The sequence below is a fragment of the Heterocephalus glaber genome, unplaced genomic scaffold, assembly GCF_053883595.1.
Source record: "Heterocephalus glaber isolate CG9 unplaced genomic scaffold, H.glaber_assembly_v1.0 deba00001481, whole genome shotgun sequence".
Classification (NCBI taxonomy): domain Eukaryota; kingdom Metazoa; phylum Chordata; class Mammalia; order Rodentia; family Bathyergidae; genus Heterocephalus; species Heterocephalus glaber.
The window spans coordinates 4122970-4143843 of record NW_028258317.1 but is presented as its reverse complement, the minus strand read 5'-3'; the positions used below and the strand labels follow the sequence as shown (position 1 = coordinate 4143843).

General features: G+C 45.8%; 1 long non-coding RNA gene across 14 annotated transcripts; it reads left to right on the top strand.

The window, feature by feature from the left end:
• Nucleotides 1-7: 7 nt before the first annotated feature.
• LOC101726386 (uncharacterized) lies at nt 8-20549 on the top strand. Of its 14 annotated transcripts, none has more exons than XR_002396253.2 (5): nt 8-2103; nt 6865-7007; nt 8545-8577; nt 10159-10314; nt 20121-20549. It is a non-coding gene; the product is annotated as an uncharacterized LOC101726386 (long non-coding RNA). The 14 variants fall into 14 exon arrangements; XR_002396252.2 differs by having other exon boundaries at nt 8545-8581; XR_002396258.2 differs by lacking the exons at nt 6865-7007; nt 8545-8577 and adding an exon at nt 13494-13663.
• The last annotated feature ends 325 nt before the right edge of the window (nt 20550-20874 follow it).

Here is a 20874-nt window from a genome sequence, read left to right as displayed (position 1 = left end):
GGCGAGCCGTGACGCCACCCGGGCAGCTGGCGGGCTGGAGCCTCGTTGTCGCCGGCGGCGGTGGCGGCGACGGCGCGGGGGAGAGGGCGCAGGTTGTGTCGCCGGGCGACTCGGACCCTCCGCGCCTCCACAGTCCTTTCCGTGGGTTCGAGGCCCGAGGCAGAGAAGGCCGGTGGGGGCGGGGAGGGAGGTGACGCGCCCCTAGCCCGGTTCGCGTACGCGCTCGCCGCGCCATCTGCGCGCTCGGGAAGAGCGCGATTATCCGCGTGACTCATCCAGCCCGTCCCCCAGCGTACGCACGCTGGGCCTGGCCTCCTCCGGGCCTCCTTGGGCCTCCAGCGGCTGGGGGCGGGGGCGGGGAGAGGCGAGTGCGCGGCGCTGGGTGGCGGGGCGTGCGCCTCCAAGGGCTGGACAGAGTTCCGTGCCGGTGACGGCCACAGGAGGCCGGAATGGAGACCCGGGTTTTGTTTTTTGAGATTTAAAGCGGCGAGGAAGGGAGCGAAAGGGCTCGAGGTTTCCTTGGGGGGGGGGGACTGTGAGGCTCGGGGACACCTTTCAACCAGCATCTTTACGAGCTACGCACTCTCCTTTCCACTTTATGGATGAGAAAACTGAGTCATAAAGAGGTGAAATGGTGAGGATGGGGTCAGAGGACAGCTCACTCCCTCCAGCTCAAGTTCCGGGCACGCCAGGCACACTAAAAGACACTTGGCTGGAACGTGGCTAGGTGCCAAGGAATGGAGCGACGCGGTGGGACCCTCGTTCCCAGAAAAGTACACACCGAGCCCTAGCGGCGGCTCTGGCCCCGCGGAGGAGAAAGGGAAGAGCACTTCGTAGTTTCACTCTCAGAACGCTGCCCCCCACCCCCTCCTTAGTTTGCGAGCAGTAATTTTCCAGCCGGGAAATGTTTTCAACTTCATCTCTGCAAACAGTACCTTTTTTTTTTTTAAACGTGAGTGCGGTGTTCAGTATCACTTGCTGAACGTAAATTTGCGAGGTGTTTATTTTGTATTCAGGCTCCACCCGCGCTCTACCAGCCGAGCCCCTCACCAGCGCTGCTGCCGCTTTCGGCCACAGACAGCCAGCCGGGGAAGAGGGGGCTAGGGAGCCGGAGAGATGCTCCAAGCACCGGGCAGCGTGTGCGCGCTCCCCTTTTAGAGCTCCGATTGCCACGTACTCGTCACCTGTTTGAATCCTGCGATCCTGGTACCTATTAGGTTTCTTCGGAATATTTGTTATCCCTGATTTTTCCACTCCTCGCCGACCACACAAGCATTCTTGGAATGTATTTCTCCCCAGTGAATCGAGTCGGCCCATTCTGCCAAAGGCAGGAATCCCTCTTAAGATCAGAGCACGGGACGCCTTTGAGGATGACTACCATCCTCTAGTTTTGCTTTGGCCAAGAGGGCTTGCAGCTGGGGCGAGGGGCGTGCCTTGGCAGGGCAACCGGAGGCCCTCCCTCTGGTGGCCTCCAGCAGTTCAGCCCCACCCCCAAAGGACATGGGTAGCTACACTACAATACTTTAACTCTGAGAATACTGCCCTTTCAAACGGAGGAAGCAAGAGAAAACACCTGCTATCTTACTCTGTACCCCTTTCATTGTGATGGCAGAAACTACTTGGGGAACTAGGACCTGAAGGCTCCGAGGAAAGATAGGCACGTTTCCATGCAGACCAAGGTCCCTAAACTCTAGTGAACTTGGGTGAGCCCTTGGTTGGCAGCCCTCAAACTTGGGATGTAAACACGAAAGTCAGGACTTGCTCCATTAACCCTTCCTCCTCAGAAAAATAACCTAACCGTAACCAGCAGAGTGAAAAAACAATACTGCGCAGATGAATTTGGAAGCCACTATTATTACATCATATAATCAAGACAAGATTCTGAAACCCAGTTGAAAAAGAAGTTTACAAACAGCTTTTGGAAGGATGGAAGCTGGGGCCTCTTTGTGGTAGGCAACTATCTGGTTATTCCTGACTGCATCATAAAGGGGAATCTCTCTATTCACCCCAAAGGGAAGGAACTTGGAGCTGCTATCTCATCTCCTTTCATGACAGGTGCCTGCTGTGACAACAAGGCTATGACCCTCCCTCTCTTCAGAACAGGTAGGGCCAGAAGAGTTAAATCCCTGCCCTGTATAATTTATAAACATGAGGCTGAGTAAACCTTTGATGACTAAATTGCACTCTAAAATAATAGTAATGGAAGACACCCTTTAAAGAAGAATTAAATACTGGTGACTTTATTTCAGCAAACTGATATTACAAGTTTTGTGGTATGGAAGTTAATTATTAATGTCCTTGGAGTTATAAAATAATTTTTTTCCGGAATAAACTGCATCAGTTGGCAGAGGTGTGATGGAAGCCGTGTGTGCTGGGGGATTAACTTGGAGCCTTAGAGGGATGTGACAGATTGAAGAGACAGAATGAATGCTTCCTGGAAGGGCTGTGCACCCATCATGGGCCTGGGCACTAGAGCACCCTGGGGAGCCGAGCTGCCCCTTGGCCTGGGCAATCTATGCATAGCTGCTGCAGGACTCAGGAAAAGCTGCTTTTTAATTTATTTTTATTTTTTATTATTTTTCATTGGCAGAACACTCAGATAAAAGCTACTTTTTTAAAAGCCCAAAGGTTTTAAGTACCCAAGTGGCTTTAAAATGCAATCCCTACTAATGAATAACTGGGGGGGGGGGTTGCAACTTCTGCAAGGTGGCAAAAATTTTATTAGCTTCCACTCCCATCTACTTGTAAACTCCAGCCTCATTTTAATCTCAGGTTTCTTTTCTTCCTTTTTTTTTTTTTGAGAACAGTTCTCATATTGCCTAGGCTGGTCTTGAAATCTGTGGCTCAAGCAGTCTTTCCTCAGCCTCTGGAGTAGCTGGTGTTGGCCTTCACCTCTGTCTTAGGTTAAGAAAGTAGGCTTTAACACAAGATTTCCTCATCTGACTGCTTTCTAGCTGGCCAAGTGACCTCACTTCACCTGTTTCCTCTTCTGTAGAATGGCAGCAGTAATAGTATATACTTCTTTTCTTTTGGTACCGGGAATCGAACTCGGGTCCTTGCACTTGCAAAGCAGGCAGCTAAACCATTGAGCTAAATCCCCGGCCCAATAGTATATACTTCTTAAGAGTGATGAAGATCAAATTAGATCATACAAGCGCAGGATTTGACACTCAATCCATACTAGCTATTACTATCACCGGTATTCTCCAGGGCACCCAAAATAAACTTCAAAAGGGTAGGAGCTATTGTTATATTCTCTGCTATATCCCCAGTTTAGGGCCTGCTTAGCACATGGTCATCGTCTATAAGTATTTGTTGAACGAATGAGTACTGGACTTTTCCTTTTTGAACAGTCTCTTAGCAGGAAGTTGGTCTTTCAGCTTTCACCACAATCCATGCAGACTTATAATTTCTTCAGGCTCTTCTGGCTTCTTAAACTAGAAACCTAGATTTCTCTGTTTCTTCCTCATTTTCTTCGACCTGGGCACACAGGCATCGACAGAATCCATCCATTTCTATTCCTAAGTATCTCCACTGCACTTTTCCTACTGGAACCGCCTTGGTTCAGTTTCCCATCTGTAGCTTTTCATTATGGCTGTAGCCTCTAAATTGTTGTCCCCTCTTCTCCCATAGCTCCAGGGGAATGTCCTGGCTCAGCCTAATCCATTTTGTTCCTGGGCCATCCCAGTCCTTAGACTCTGTATCTCCCCACCTGCCAACCTTCCTAAGGCCCCTTTGCGCGGAGGAGCCAGACCAAACTGCTGGCCACATGGACCAAATGTTTCCAACTCTGGCCCTAGATAAACTTTTCAGAATCCTCTCCAGAGACTGACCCCACCCTCCCTAAATTCGTAACTGGATGTTCTCGAAAAGCCCTGAAACCATGATGTGCTTTTCCATCAGCTGTTTTTCCTGTCTGAAATGCCAGTTCTCCCCAAAACCCCTCATCATACCTAAACTCCAAAGTCCCTCTTAATTGTCTCTTGCTCTGAGTCCCGTGGGAGGTTAGTCTTTCTTCCTCTGAGTTCCAATCAAGCTGCATGGCTACTCTGCCATTACATTTCCTCCCAGGACCTCTGTTATATAGCTCTTGTTGGTAGCTCCGGTCCACTGAGGCACCTTCAGAGCACATCCCCAGTGACTGTAGAATGAATGCAGGGAACCAAACTCTTCTTGGGGTAGGGCTGGGAGCAGGGATGAGGGGGCCTGTCCCTACCCTCAGTACTTCCCTCTGAGAGCTCTCAGGCTCGGGGTATTTTCAACTCTTCCTTTCCTCCACCCACTCCTTTTCTTTCTTTGAAAAGTTCTATGAAGGAGACAAAAAAATAAAATTCATCTTAACTTTGTCCCCTCAAAACAGTTGGACAAAGTGAGAGAACAGCCTGAGCCAAAGCATTGTAATAAAACAAACTCAAAAACACAAACAAAAATAACCAAAACCCAAACCAAAACCAAATGGAGAGTCAACTCTTTTCTGCAGCCAAATTCATTGCCTTTCAAAACCCAAACGTTGGTCATTGAAGTTTTTAGAGCAGAAAATGAATCACAGACATTTAAAAATCAAATCTCAGAAATTTAATTAAAATCTTTTTCATGAGCTCTTAGGTTTAATAATTTAAGTTACATCACTTAAGTACAAAAAAACTTAGGCCCAGTACATTCTTTAAACTATTTAAAAAGATAATCCAAAATGAATAGGATTACCTTGAAGACTTTTGAGCTACTATTTTGACAACAGGATGTTAAATTCAGTTTATCAGTGTCCTTAGCTTGTCCTGAGATGTTAAGGAGATAGTAAGAAACAAATGCTTTTCAGATTGCTTATTCCTTTTTTTTTTGGTGAGAAAGGAGCCAACTATGTAATTCAGGCTGGCCTTGAGCTTACTATGTAGCCTAGGCTGACCTCACCTCCAACTTGTGTTGACCTCCTGCCTCAGCCTTCTGAGTGCTGGGATCACAGGCGTGTGTACCTCCATGCCAGGCTATCTGTGACTTTTTTAAAACGGAAGAATCCTTTGGATGCAATCAGCATTTGAATCAACTTTAAAAGTAAATGAGCTAACATTTAAAAATACTGAAATTTAGCCAGACCTGGTGGTGGAGGCCTATAACCTCAGTAGTATGGTAAGAGGGGGGAGAATTGAAAGCTCAAACCCAGCTTGGGCAATTTAGCAAAACCCTGTCTCAAAGATTTTTAAAAAGGATAGAGATTCAGCTCGGTGTGAAGGCCCTGAGTTGAAACCCCAGTACCAAACAAACAAAACCCAAAATACCTAAATGAAAAATTTAAAAATAATTAGGTGAAATAGTAAAGAAGGCAAGTGCATGGAGGAAACTTGCTGGAATTTTCTTCTTGACTTGCTCCACCAAGTTTTGCTGATTCTGGGGGAGGGGCAGAATTAGCTACAAAGGAGAACTGAGACGTTACACTCTCCAAGATTCTACTTCCTTTATGAAAAGCCTCAGTGCCTCAGATTCTTGGACTAGGACCATGTCATCCTGCAGAGGAAAACACAATTCCCTGCATCAGACTGAATCGGAGGTGAACTTTTTGCATTCTGGAAAGAATAGGACTTAGGAAGGTTTGAAAATGGACACATCACACCCTGAGAAATACAAACAAGAAAGAAGCAATTCTTTGTTTAATTTTCTTCTCAGTTTGTGGGCCAGACAAGCGGGTAGATTATTTTTTGTATTGGAGCCGGGGAAATGTTTTTTTTTTTTTTTTAAAGTTAACAATAGGTTTGATTACTCTGGGGTTCTTTTTCACTTAGGTTTGTTAATCGATCTTAATATACTGGCTGGCGGAAAGAGTGATGGAAGGCAGGCTTGTGTCGATGTTCAAAAAAGAGAAAGGCCAGAAGAATTTCCAGATAGTCTCTGACTATCTCACATTGTGTCTGATGCATTGTTTCAGAGTTGGCAACCTGAATCTAGACCCATCCTTCTCTCCAGAAACATCTCAGAGAAGGAAGCCCTGGAAATGCTACAGAATCTTAGAGAAATTCCCAGCATTCTAGTAGATACTCAAAAAGATGATCTGTTCAGAGTGAACTCAATCTATGTAGTCAGTTACTGATAAATATTTGTTTGTTAAATTTAACCAGCAGAGCTCTCGGAGCCAAGTGTTGTGGGAAACACCGAACTATTGGATTTCCAGGTTCTGACGTTTCATTCTGCAGACTTGGCTTTCCCTCAAGACAGAAACTCATTTGGGCTTCCTTCAGGACATAACAATGTCTTTGGCCGATCTGAAGATTTCAGATTGCAGGGTCATTATCTGAGTTTAATGCTGTGAGTTACCTTGCTGTAATTCCACTGAGAAGGGGATGTGACAGAATTCCTGGGCCTATGTGCCATGTGGACTGGCAGGGAAGAAAAGTATGCAGCGACCTCAGAGGTCACAGGTGGACGCTGCTACCCAAGAATTCAGGTTCCAGGCCCTGCCTGTGTTCTAGCCCCTGACTTTGGGCAGGTTGGGCCATCTGGTTGCACTATACTTTCCTTGTCGACAAAATGGGTCTCTGAAGGTACCTGCCTCCCAAGACTGCCCTGAGCATTAAGCAAAATATTGGATATTAATATTACTTTCTCCCCTGGACCAGTGAAAGTAGACATAGTTCATGAAATTGGTTCTGCAGTAGCCAACACTGCGAGGTAATGGGACATCTTTTTTGAAGACTGAAATGCTTTGTCACATTATGCTTTTCCCCAGATACCCCAGCATCCCTGCAGGTGTAACAATCAAGGATCAAGCTCACCTAAAAATCTGTAGGGTTGGGTACCAATTAAGGATCACACTTTCTTTATTTATCCTGTGATTTGCAAGGGTTTTTTGTTTGTATTTGTTCTTCTGAAATCCAGAAAGAGGATGACCCTGAGCCACAGAAACTGGTCAAGAGTCAGACAGGATAATCCAGGCATGGTGTCACACACCTGTGATTCCAGCACTCAGAAAGCTGAGGCAGGAGGCTCACCAAGAGTTGGAGGCCAGCCTGGGCTACAAAGTGAGTTCAAAGCCTGAACTGTAAAGCAAGACTCTGTCTCAAAAAAGCCCAAACCAAACCAAACCAAGCTCCCCCCAAAAACAAAATAAAAAAGAGTTAGATAGGATAGCCGGCTATAGTGGTTGGTAGAGACCTGTAATCCCAGGACTCAGGAGGCTAAGGGAAGAGTACCACCATGAGTTCAAGGCCAGCCTGGGCTACATAGTCAAGTCAAAACTAGCCTAAAACTACAGCTGTACAGCCAAAAATAAAAGTTGAGTTAGGCAGGACAGAGGAGAATTTGAAAGTAGAGTTCACTATTGGAAAATTACATCTTTATTGACCATGTTAGCACACAGTCCTAACCGTGTTTTTCTTAGAAGAGATACTGGAAGGCTCTGGTGTGTTCTACCTCTAGGAATCAGAAGGAATCAGAGGGGATAGGGACTCCCTTGTTTTTTGGGGTATTTTTCTTTTCTTTTTGGCAGAGGATTTTCAGATTGCTAATTAGCATCATTCACTCTGATCATCAGGTACTGTGCTAAGCACTTAATATGCATTAAGGCATTTTCTTTTGGTTTTTTGAGACAGAGTCTCAGACTGTAGTTCAGTCTGGCTTTGAACTCAGTATGTAGCCCAGGTTGGCCTCAAACTCATGGTGATCCTCCTGTCTTAGCCTCTTGAGTGGTGGAATTACAGGTGTGTGTCACCATGTCCTGCTGCACTAAGTCATTTTGTCTTTGCATTCCCCTTATGATGTTGGCACTTTTCGTAGGAGCACATGAGTGCAGGCTTTAATAGGTGGACACCCCCCTCAGCCCCCAGCACTTGGGAAGCTGAGGCAGGAGGATGAAGAATTCAATGCCAGCACCTGGGCTACATGGTGAGACCTGTCTCAAAAACACCCAAACAAACAAAAAGCAGAGAACTTGCCTAACTTACTCTTTTTTTTTTGTACCCAGGATCGAACTCATGACCCTGCTTTTGTGAGGCGAGTGCAGTACCACTGAGCTAAATCCCCTGCTCTTGCCTAACTTACTCTTATTTCAGATCGTAATGCAGTTTACTAACACATAGTGACTAGTAAATATTTAATAAATGACCACCATTTTGCAATTTAAAAATTTTCACTATGAGGCTGGGCGGTAGTTCAGTGCTAAAGCCATGCTTTGTTTGCATGAGGCCTTGGGTTTAATCTGCAGGAAGCAAGCACACAAACAACTCTGTATTATGGAGCAGTTAAGAAAGTAGCCAAGGTGGTACTAGGGAGGTCACACAGAGAAGGAGGTGTGTGCTGTGCCTGCTTCCCCAAGTCCAGAGACCCTGGGTCAAATTCCCCAGATAGTAAAACCTCTTCTCAGGCTCAGCGACAGTCACTTCCTCAGCTCCCCAGGGCTAGGGAGGAATCTTGGTACCTAAGTGCTTAGAAGTAGGTGTGCATGGATAGATTTTCTACCTGCTGCTTATATAGGTTTTCAATCAATAATCATGTTTTCTGCATCCCAGCTTATAACCATTAAGATAGCAGTTTCTTTTCTTTTTCTTTCTGTTTCTTTAGCAGTGCCGGCAATTGAACCCAGGACCTTTTATGGTAGGTAAGTCTTCTACTGCTGAGCATATTGGTTTCTTTACATGCTGCCCAGGACTGAATATTATGTTCTGTTCTTTTACTATTTCTTTTAAATATCGGCATCTGTGTAGAGCATTTTTTGAGCTAGTTAGACTTTAATGGCAGTAAGTTTGGACTTCCTGTGAACTGCAGAGATGGAAACTGTATGGTGTTAGAGTGTAATTGGAGGCCTTCCTTTGCACACAGGGAATAGAAGCCTGGGAGGAGAGGTAACTTGCACAGACTATGTATTGGGAGAGCAGGGATGAGAAAACAGGTATCTTGGCTCCTATCTTAAGTTCCAGCCTCCTTCACTGCCCCAAAGGGCACTGGTCCCTGGCCTGAACCCCTTTCCCTTCTGAATCCAGAGTGCAGACCTCAGCCAAGCGTGAGAACCAACTTTCAAAGGATTCTTCTAGGGCTCTGAACCTGCCTGGGGTACTTTGCGTACATTATTCCCACAATAATCTTTAGAATTTTTTTTTTTTAATTGGAACTGGGGATCGAATTTGGGACCTTGTGCTTGCAAAGCAGGCAGCGGAACCACTGAGCTACATCCCCGGCCCTGTTTTTGTTTTTTGAGACAGGGTCTCACGTTCAGGTTGGCCCTGAACTTACTATACAGCCCAGACTGGCCTTGAATTTGAAGTGATCCTCCTGCTTCCGTCTCCTGAGTGCTGGGATTGTAGGCCTGTGCCACCACACCTGGCATATTAATCCTATCTTGCAGAGGAAGAAATAGAACTGGTGATGGAGTTAATCAAATTAATAATCTGGGGACTAGCACAGTTGAATTCAAGGGGAAGAAGAGAAATAGCGGCATGGCCAGTCTGCCCTGTATGGTAAAGGAACAGAGTTTCTGGGAAGACTGAAGACATTCAGAGGTCCCCATCTCCCCTAAAAGATCCTAATTCAGATACAAGAGTCAGCGCAAGCAACTTCTCAAGACACTGTCCAACTGCCGAGGTTCTTGGGAGCTGAAGTAGAACACAATCTCCCCTGGCTGAGCCCCTGTCCTGGAATGCCTGAGCTGTCCAGCACGGCCAGTGTGTAAATGTCAAGTAAACACCAAATTCAAGTGCAATCTAACGATTGTGCTGGGACTGTTTGCTTTAGATATAATAGTCAGCAGGAAGGGAGAAGGAGAGGGAGGTGGGAAATAGATGTCACTTGGTAGAGCAAAATATGAACATCGTCAGTCCTTCGTTGGCCAGTGTGAATGTCAGAGAGACCCATGTTAAATAAATAGAGTCTGAGCACTCCATGCTGCAAAAATAAGCATGTCTCTTTGCTTGAAAAAAAAAAAAGTCAGATGAGGGAACATTTTCCAGTCAATCACACTGCAGCAAAGTCATCCTGTTGAATTTGTGACTCACAGGCTGTGTCAATAGACAGACAGAGAAAGCCCAACGATATGACTTCACTGGGAGCCGAAGCAGAAGTGGGGATGAGGCAGGGCCAACTTCATGGCAGGCTCTAAGCTCTGACAATAAATAGCAGAGGAAACCAGCTGGATAATCATATTTGTTGTTCTTTGTTCTTTATTTCTTGCTTGTCCCCTAGAGAAGAGCCAATTTAAATTTGACTTCATCTTCTTGTGGCTTAAATGTTGACCGAGGACACGGTCACTGCGAGGGCTATGGGTCATGTAGCATCTCCCTTGCCTCGCGCTCCATACACGCCATTCAGCTCCATCTGTCCTCCAAGCAGCTCTGCAAGGTAGGTGGTATTTGTATTATTTTATTTATTTTTGCTATACCAGGGATGGAATCCAGGGACTCATGCATGAACCTAGCACACTACCACTGAGCTCATCTCCATTCCTATTTATTTTATCATTTATTTATACATTTATTTATTTATTTTTGGTTTTTTGAGACAGTGTCTCTCACTGTATAGTTCAGGTTGGCCTGGAACTCACTATGTAGCCCAGGCTGGCTTCGAACTCCAGGTGATCCTCCTGCTTCAGCCTCCCAGTGCTGAGATTACAAGGATGTGCCACCACAACTGATTTAAGCCCTTTATACTTTTAGACAGGATCGTGGAAATTACCCAGGCTGGCCTCTGATTTGTGATCCTTCTGCCTTAAGCTCCCAGGTAGCTGGGATTACTGGCATGTACTACCATCCACACCAGTTTTATTTTATTTTATTTTTTGTGGCGCTAGGGATTGTATCCAGGGCCACAGACATGCTAAGCAGGTGCTCTGCCAATGATCTATATCTCCAGCCCTTTGTATTATTTTATAGTTAAAAATATTAGCCAGATCCAAAACAAAAACACAAACAAAAAAATATTAGCCAGGCATGGTGGTGCATGCCTGTAACCCTAGCACTCAGGAGGTTGAGACAGGAGGATCGCCGTGAGTTCGAGGCCGGCCTGAACTGAACTACATAGCAAGACCCTGTTTCCAAAAAAAAAAGAATGTTGATATTGAGGCCCACTGAGGTTAGGTAACATGTAAGCTTCTGCCCAAAGTTTCTAATCCAGTTCTGTCTGGTTCCAATTTTAAATATTGGTTTCAGACAGCATCTCGTTTTGCTGACCTACTGTGAGCTCAGCACTGGCTTTGGCACAGGGTTCTCACAGATCAGACATAGTTCTTGCCCTTAGGGAGCTGAGATGCCAGTCAAAATATTCCCGTCTTGGTATTTAAGACCGTGGTGAGCTGAGTGTGCTGAGTGTGGTGACAAACACCTGTCACTCCAGCACTCAGGAGGCTGAGGCAGGAGGCCAGCCTAGGCTACACAGCAGATCTTTTTGTTTTTTAAAATTTTTATTTTTATTGATATGTAATGATTACATAACAAGTTCAAGGCCAACCTGGACTACATAGTGAAAGATCTGTCTCAAAAATAGCAGCAGCAGCAGCACCAACACTCTGACACAATCGGTTTAGATTACCTAAAAACTTAGTTGGTATTTAAGGGGAAAAAATAGTGCCGCCCCGCAAAAAATGTTGCCAAGAGACGCACTCCCCATTTTCCAAGTGGTTGGTGCATGTAGACACCTTGGCAAGGCCTGTGGGGATAGAGAAAGCAGGAGAGGTAATAGACCGTAGTCAGTGTACGGGGAGCACAAACAGCCGATCTGTCCTGCGTGCTGGGCCAGGCAGGGAGAAGTGTGGCCTTTCTTTAGTCTGTTCGCAGAGCAGGGTGCACACAGAGGGCCGGGGAGCAGAGTAGGCAGAAGGCCTGTCCTGCGGTCTTCACTTGGCTCCCACACCTGTGAGCTCGGGTCAGGCTTCTCACTTTCAGGCTGGGCTGCTCGTCTGTGACGCGGAGGAGGAAGCAGATCAAGTCCTTTGTAGCTCAGAACATCAGGCCACATCTGATAGATCAGCTCTTTTCCCTTTTTTTCCTTTCGGGGCTGGGGATTGCACCCTGGGCCATGCGAATTCTAGGCAAGTGTTACACCGCAGAGCTCACCTCAGACCTAGATGAGTTCCTGACCTTGGTTGTCTGGATGGCCCCAGCCTAGATAGTTTCAACGTAAGAAGTAAGGAGTGCTATAGACCTGCTGGCTCTCAAAACTGAGACGTTCCATCTTCTTGGCTCCCCTGCAACTCTGCTGAAAATTGAGCTTGGAAAGTAGCTTTGATCATTAGAAAAAAACCTGTTGTCTACCCTGATAAAAGTAGTTGTAAGTGTGGCTTTACCTTCATTTTAATATAGCACTGATTCTTTCTTCTTTCTTCTGTGGTCTCTGTACTATCTCCTCTGAGAGGCTGTCAGCATATGTATTGTATCCCTTAGCTGCCTCAGTCCTCTTAAAGCTTCTGTTCTTTTTTTAAAATAAATTTTATTTTATTTTATCCCATTCTCCCCCTCAAAAGCTTCTTTTCTTGATGGCTGAGAAAATTCTTGAAAGGATATAACTAATGCTCTTCTGCTGGGGGATACTTTAAAAAAATATTTTGTCTCTGTTTTATTTATTTATGTGGTTTTCATTTTTATTTTGAAACAGAATCTCAGTCTATAGTTCAGGCTGGCCTTGAACTTGTGGCAATCTTCCTGCCTCATCAACCTGAGTCCTGCGATTACAGGCAGGCATCACCGTGTGCAGTGGACAGAGATTTTGGATCATGGTGTATTTTGGATCGTGGTTTCAGATGTTTCAGTCATCATCTAGTATTGGTTCTGTCATTTTGGGCCTGTGTTGAGGCAGCAGGTCCTGGTGGGACAGATGGTGAATCTGTTTAGCTCTTAGCCAGGACATGAAAGAGAGATGCAAGAAGGGGCCCGGGGTCTTCATATCCCCTTCAAGACACACCCACCATGACTGAAAGCTTCCTCTAGGCTCCGCTCCTTAAAGGTTCCACCACTCTCAGTAGCGCCCTGGGCTGGGAGACAGGCTGTTGACATTGGGACCCTTGGGAGATATGTACCCAAACCATAGCCTGTGAGATAGTTAATATATAACCATCACAATAATAAATGTTTCTCTTTGTGCCCTAAAGTCACCATGAGTCCAGTCAGTGGCCCCTGTATTGTACTTTGACAGAAACTGTGAAGGTTAATATTTTTAAAAATTGGTTCACTTTTTTATTGGTTATATAGATACATAGGTTTTATTCGGGCAGATTCATACATGCACATGACATACTTCCTCCTCCATTTAAGGTTAGGCTTGATAATAAGCTTGAGAGACACCTAGGAAATGAATGGAGCACACTTCTGGGTGCATCTGCATGGGGCAGGGGCATGACTTTGGGCTCCGTACCTGGTCCCTGGCCCCTTTCTCTCTTGCTCTTCCTCTGCTATTTCCTGCCTGCCATTCAATGAGCACCTTTTCTCCTCCAGGCCCTTCTGCTGTGCTTTTCTGCCTTGGCACCAGCCAACCATGGACTGAAACCTCCAAAACCATGAACCGAAACGAACTTCTGTTTTACATTGCAGATCTCAGGGATTTTGTCCTTGCAATGAAAATCCACCTAACACACTTATATCACAACTCCAGGGCATTTTAGATGTTAAAAGTCAAAACCCATGATGTCTTCCATTGTTTCATGTGCTATGTTCAGCAATCAAGCAGAATCTCCTTAATCTAAAGTGCTGGTTTCTAGCAGGTAAGGGCCATTGCATCTGTCTGCTTTTGCCCTCAGATTCTCTCTTTTATTTTCTCTACTTCTTATGCTTCCATCCCAGTGACAACCTGCCATATCCCCCCTTTCCCCAGTCCTGTACTCTCCAGCAGTACAGCTTACAGGGATCGTTTGCCCTGGTCCTACAATATCTCTTCTCCCCACCGAATACTTAAAAGTCAAAGGAAGGTAATTTGCAATATTAAGCAGCTTGTCTCTGAATCCCCAAAGCAACTGTAAAACAATATGGTTAAAGCCTCATTTTACAGATAAAGAAAGTGGGGTTCAAATAGATCTATAGAACTGTTCTCAATGCTGTGAATTTGTTTGTTTATTGTAGTACTGGGATTTGAATCCAGGGCTGAATGTATGCTAGGCAAATGCTCTACCATTAAGCTACTTCCCAGCCCTTTTCTATTTTATTTTTGAGACAAAGTCTCACTAAGTGGCCTCAGACTTTCAGTCCACCTGCCTCAGCCCCCCAAACAGCTAGGATTGCCAGATGTACCACTGTGCCCAGCTCTTTCTGATGACGACTTCCTCTTCTCCCCCTCCTTCCCCCTCTCTTCCTTCTTCCTTCTTCTTTGTTCTTTTGGTTTTCTGAGACAGGGTCTCACTATGTAGTTCAGGCTGACCTTGAATTCATTATGTAGCCCAGGCTGACCTCAAATTCATGGCTATCCTCCTGCCTTAGCCTCCCAAATTCATTTTTTTCTAATTACAGTCACTTGGGTGAACATTTTTCCCCATGCACTTCACAAACCATTGCTAAAGGTGAAGATACATTTCTGTGTGATTAGAGATTCAGAAATGAATATGAATGGTGTAAGCTAAGCTATCAGAAAGCTTGTAGGGATGTATTATGTACATGTACCAACTCCCCATGATGAATGTAATCCTTATGTGCTGCAAACATGTACTGATGAAAAATTTTTAAAAAGAAGCTTATAGGGCTGAAGGCATGGCACAGAGGCAGAGTATATTCTTAACATGTGTGAAGCCCTAAATTCAATACTGCCAAAAAGAAAAGAAGAACATCATAATTAACTCATGCCTGCATGTAGTAAGAGATTTAATTTATGAAACTTCTTTCTTTTTCTTTCTTTTCTGAGACAGATTGTCATCATGTAGTTTGGGGTGGGCTGGGGCTCACTATGTGGCCCAGGCTGGTCTCAAACTCAAAAGGATCCTCCTGCCTCGGCCTCCTGAATGCTGGGATTATAGGCTGCCACCACCTGGCTGTATGAATTTGTTAAGATTAATAACAGGCTGGTTGTGCTAGTGCATGCCTGTAATCCTAGCATTTGGGAGGCTGAGGGAGGAAGAGCAATGTGAGCTTGAGGCCAGCCTAGACTATGTGGTGAGTTCAAGGCCAGCCAGAACTACAAACAGTCCCCACAAACAAAACAAAACAAAACATTTCCTCATAAGTCCTAAGTACTAGACCTATTCTATAGTGAAACCATCAGGAATAGCTTCTTAATATTTTACTCTGCCATTTTACAACACTTAAAAGTAACTCACAGATGGGCCGGGGATTTAGCTCAGTGGTTCCACTGCCTGCCTTGCAAGCACAAGAACCTGAGTTCGATCTCCGGTACCAAAAAAAAAGGTAACTAACAGAGGGCCAGGGATTTAGCTCAGTGGTTCTGGCGCCTGCCTTGCAAGCACAAGGTCCTGAGTTCGATCCCTGGTACCTGCCCCCCAAAAAAAGTAACTTGGCAAAGTATGTTTTCTTTCCCTTTATAATGTTAATAATATAGAAATAGAAAACTAAGTCCATTAAAAAAAAAAAGGAAGCTAGCATGTGATATAGTTGCTAGTATTGAATATCAAATCTGTCTCTCTCAGCTTCCTGGCAGCCAGGACAAAAAAGGAACAAGCTGAGTTCCACAGCGCTCATTGTCAGAGAGGAAGAAGTCCATGGTTATTTTGGTCCTTAAACCTCAAGTTCACTTCTCACCTGGAAGCCCACATAGGGACATTGATAGACATGATAATTAATGTTTTTGGCAAGAGCTTTACCACAAATGCCAATTTTTGTCTGCCATTTCTTGTGAAGGCCTTTAATTAAGGTCAAGGGCTTAACGCCGAAGCAGACATCAGTTCACCGACCGCCTGCAGCTCAGAGCGGGATGGAGTCAAGGACTCCTTTGCCCCTCAAGGGACCCATCCCAGGAGCCCAGAGGATTGCTCGGTTATTTACAGGTCAGGCAATGAAGAAAGCATTTACAGAGGAGATGGCCACGGGACTTGGAGGAGCAGAGTCATCAGGCAGGGACGGGCGAAAGGCAAGGGCTCACCAGGTTGGCGAGCAAGTGCAAGGGCAGAGCGAAGTGGAAACGCTTGGCCTGCTTGGAGAATGTCAAGCTGTCTGGGGTCGAGAGCGAGACATTCTAATAAGGCTTCCATTAGAGAGGCTGGATTTGCTACTTGGACATTTTCTGGTTCTTCCAAGACAACTTTTTGTTGAGTTAAGCGAAAATGAATGAGAATCAGATGGACCATATTTCTCTTGAATACACACGGGTTTAAAAATGAAGGGGAAAAAAGAACTTGACAGAATGTGTCTTGACTTTTGCCAAACCCAAAGTATTCGAAAAATCACACAGGACGCATCTCGGACCCAGACACATGCCTGGATTCTCCCACTCTTAATTGCAGCTGCAGCCATTTAATAAAGTTAATTGTCCAGAGGAAAATGGGGTCTGAGTGGAGGAGCCGCATGAAAGGCCCTGACTGCCGCAGAGCCGTTAGCTGGTTTGCCCTGGAGAACCTACGATCCCACTGCCTTGAGCAGTGAGAGACAGGGCCCGCAGTGTTTGCCAATCAAGCCATTGAATCGAGCTCTCCTGTAGAGAACAATTAACCTCCCATTATTTAACTTCATTGTATCATGTGTAGAAAGAATTCAGCATCTCTTGTTTTTTTCCCTTCCTGTTTCTCAGTTTTACATTCCAGGGTATAAAAATGAAAAGAAATATGTTTTGCATCAGTCGCTATTCGCATAAAGGGAGACCCAATGAGAGGCAGTAGAAATAGAACAAGATCGCACACATACTGTTTACTCTGGTTCTGAGCTCTTGGCTGCAGGATTATGTACAGTTGAAAAGGAGCTGGGCATGGTGGTGCACACTCTGGGAGACTGAGGCAGGAGGATTGCAAACTCAAGCCCAGCCTGGGCAACAAGGTAGTGATTTAGCAAGATCCTCTCAAAAGGAAAAAAAAGGGCTGGGGATGTAGCTCATTGTGAAGGCCCTGGGTTCAATCTCCAGGAAAGGAAGGAAGGAAGGAAGGAAGGAAGGAAAGAAGGAAGGAAAGAAAAGAAAAAGAGAAAAGAAAAAGAGGCTGGACACGGTGGTGCACGCCTATAATCCCAGCTCTTGGGAGGCTGAGGCAGGAGGATCACTATGAGTTCGAGGCCAGCCTAGGACCTCATAGTGAGTTCAAGGCCAGTCTGAATTACATAGCAAGACCCTGTCTCAAAAAACAAAAAAAACAGGGCCGGGGGATTTAGCTTGGTGGTTCCACCGCCTGCCTCCCAAGCATAAGGTCCCGAGTTTGATCCTGGGTACCAAAAAAAAACCCCCAAAAAACAGGTCCAGGGATTTAGCTCAGTGGCACAGCACCTGCCTTGCAAGCACAAGGACCTGAGTTCAATCTCCAGTACCCACCCACCCCCACCAAAAAGAAAGAAAGAAAGAAAGAAAAAGAAAAGAAAGAAGGAAAGAAAGAAAGAAAGGCAGGGGAAACATACAAGAAGAAGAAAGCAGGCAAGCCAGCCAGCCAGGCGTGGCGGTGCACTTGGGAGGCTGAAGCTGAATTGTCGTGAGTTTGAGCCCAGCCTGGGCTACATAGCAAGACTCTGTCTCAAAAGAAAAAAAAAAAGTAGGAAAGGGGAAGGAAAGGAAAAGAAAAGAAAAGAAAGAATCTGACACTCAGGTTAATTGATTTATCAGTGGACCACAGTTGCTCACTTGTAGAGCTGAGGATCAAAAGAGGACGTCTGATTCCCATTCTTTTTTGTCTTTTTGAGACAGGGTCTTGATAAATATAGTCCAGGCCAGCCTTGAACTCACTATGTAATCCAGAAAGGCCTCGAACTCACCATTCTCCTGCTTCAGCCTCTTGAGTCCTGGAATTACAAGTGTGCACCACCATGCTGAGCAGATTCCCATTCTTTCATATAAAATCATTTTATTTATTTATTTTATCAGACTCAGGAACTGAGAATAAAAGTGAATTTCCTTTCTCCCTCCATCCCTCTTTCCTTCTAGAACAGATGTCTGTTGAGTGCTCAATGACAACAGGATCCAAAGACAGTTTAAGTGTACTCAGACTCACTCTGCAAAGACTGCCGTGTGAAATGTGCTCTCATAAATACTAGAAATCAAAAAGAAGCAGCAACTGAGATGGAGCAGGAGGAGTGAAAGATAGGAGTGGAGGAAGTGCCAGGAGGGGCCCTGAAAGCAGAGAGTACTTTCTCTGGATGCACTTGCTGCTGGGGACGGTTTGAGAAGCAGGCTCCCTGTCACAGGATGGAGAACAACGCTGAGGCTCAGGAAGCCTGACCTGGACTTGGGAAGAGGATGGTGGTGGTGGCGGCAGCAATGAGGGGGAAGAGGGTGGAGGCCAGATCCCAGAAGGTCTTGTGTCCCATGGCCTTGATGGTCTTGCCATCCCCGGGACTGCTCAGAATTCGTCCTGTAGTGAGAGTTCTTAAACCACGGTGGGAAGGTCTGGCTCATGCTTTCCTATCAGTCTTTGTGGGTGTGCACGTTCTTAGGATACTTAATACAACCACACTGACATACTTGTTGAGATGTCTGCTTTCTTGCCTTTTGTATGTATGTTTTTTGTCTCTGTGCCTTGCTCATACTGTCCCGTCTGCTGTCCACTGGGATGTTCTTGCTATCCACCACTGCCCTGAGGGGGAGCAAGAGCTAAATGAGCTCTGCATCGCCTGGCACATAAACTGTCACATTGTAAGTGTTCAATAAAATAGTTAACGATGAGGGCTGGGGGTATAGTTCAGTGGCATAGCACTTGCCTAGCATGTGTGAAGTTATTCCTAGCACCACTACCAAAAAATAAAAAACAATTCACTAGATGCGACCATTCTTGACTCATGGGCACAGTTCAAGAGGCCCAGCCACTTGCTCATTCTCTCATTCATTCATTCATTCATCTTCATGTCCGTTTTGCTGCTTTTCTCATTGCTGGGATAAAATCCCCAACGCCCAAAGTTAAAGGAGGAAAAGCTTATTTCAGCTCACAATTTCCAGAGGTTTCAGTCTGTAGTTGGCTGGATCCAAGGCAGGTTGGCACAGCAGAGGGACATCACAGAGGAGAAACAGTTCATGGCAAAGCAGGGCAGGCAGAATGGAGCCAGCAGTGAAGTAGCAAGCAGCAAGCAACAGCAGCAGCCCCTGTTCTGTCCTTCTATTCTATCCAAAATAGCTGCCCTTAGCTATTTTAGACCTGAGTTCAATCCCCAGTACCCACCCACCCCCTCCAAAAAGAAAGAAAGAAAGAAAGAAGGCATTATCTAATGGGTGGCACTCATACCATTAATCCCAGTACCACACCAGGAGTTAATCCCATCATCCCACCCTGAATCCCAGCATCATACACCCTAGATCCAGCCACCTCCGAAGAGCCCCCCCTGTGAGCACATGCGGCTCTGGGGGGACATCTAGACACAAGGTATAAAATGACCTTGTTTAATCTTCTCTGAAAGTCCATAGGTTACCACTCACGAGACACTGGTAGATGTGCAGCTGTGACAATTTTCTATTGATGCTGCAGTAGTTGGTAAATAAACAGCCACTGCTCTGAGACCCCTGAGTGTTCTACACCAGAATGGCTCCTCCCCTGCAGCCCCCTGGTTGGTCCTGTGCTCCAGCACTGAAGAGTGAACCCTGGGTGTGGGTTATTGGCTATGCTCAGCTTCGGCCATGTCATGGGTGGGGAGTATAGTGGATCCTAGGCTCCCTTAGACCTGTGGAGTTTAGAGAAGTTAAGTAATTTGCTAAGGTCACTCAGCAGGCTCCTGGGTGCCTGCCTCCTCCTCCCTCTTCTGTTCTGTATGACGTGGGCATCATGGCTGCCAGAGCTTGCCCCAGTTTTGACACAGTGCTCTGTGCACAGAGCGAGGCCCGAGGCAGCCCGATGTCAGGGCTTGAGGACAGCTTTCTGAGTTTACCTAAGCTTAAAATACAACCCCAAGCAGTGGGGTCTTTCTTTTCCCCGAGGTAAAACTCTGTATGTGTGTGTGTTTTGCAAATTCAAGATCAGCCAAATTAAATTTAGTTCAACTTGTTCAAACAAAATTCCATTCACTTGGAGACATAGTGGGGTGTTTCTGGCCTAAAAGGGTAATTATTTTCCTTAGGTTATAACTGTTTCCCCCTCTGTCTCTTTCTCTCTCTCCGAAAACTAGAGTCCCCTGTACAACTCACACTCCACTGGGGGAGCACGGGCAGTTGGAGCCAGCACAGGGCACGGTACTCATGGCTCTTTCTGGACACGGGGTCCAAAAGTTTCCACACAGATGCACAAGATGGACGGCCAAGATTTTGTACTCTGAAGTTCACTGCCTCAGCCCAGTTCTGCTGCATATCAGATTTGAAGGACTTCCCATCTGCCGCCTGCCTTTCCAACAGCACTTCACTCCTGCCCTCGCTTGTACCTGGAAACCAGGACCTCCTCTAAGGCTGGATGCTGCTCCTCCCTTCCCTCGAGCCCCTCCTGAAAGACTTTTGGGCACAGCCTCGCTGCCAGCCTGTCGCTCTGTAAACCCAGACACATGTAATGATGGCAAACCCATGGCACATGTATTGTTTTTCTTTTAAGACAAGAGTTGGTAATGTGTGAGTTGTTTTTTCTAAACTAAAACCTCAGTATTCAGGTTTAATTGTAGTGCTGGCACTTGGCAGTAAGTGGGTTTTGGGTTGCAGTTTGGGCACTCATCTCTAAAAGGTTTGCCATCACTGACACAGGGAAGCCCAGGTCAATATGGAATGACTCCTTTTGCTTACCACTGGGCTGGTGTATGTCACAAACCAATACCAAGCCTATGAACATTTGTCAGTCATCTGCTGTGTGCCAAACACTAGTCCAGGAGGAGATAGGCTGTATTTCCTTGAGTTTGGACACACTTTATTCCCCTGATAGTTTAACATCTTTAAAATGGG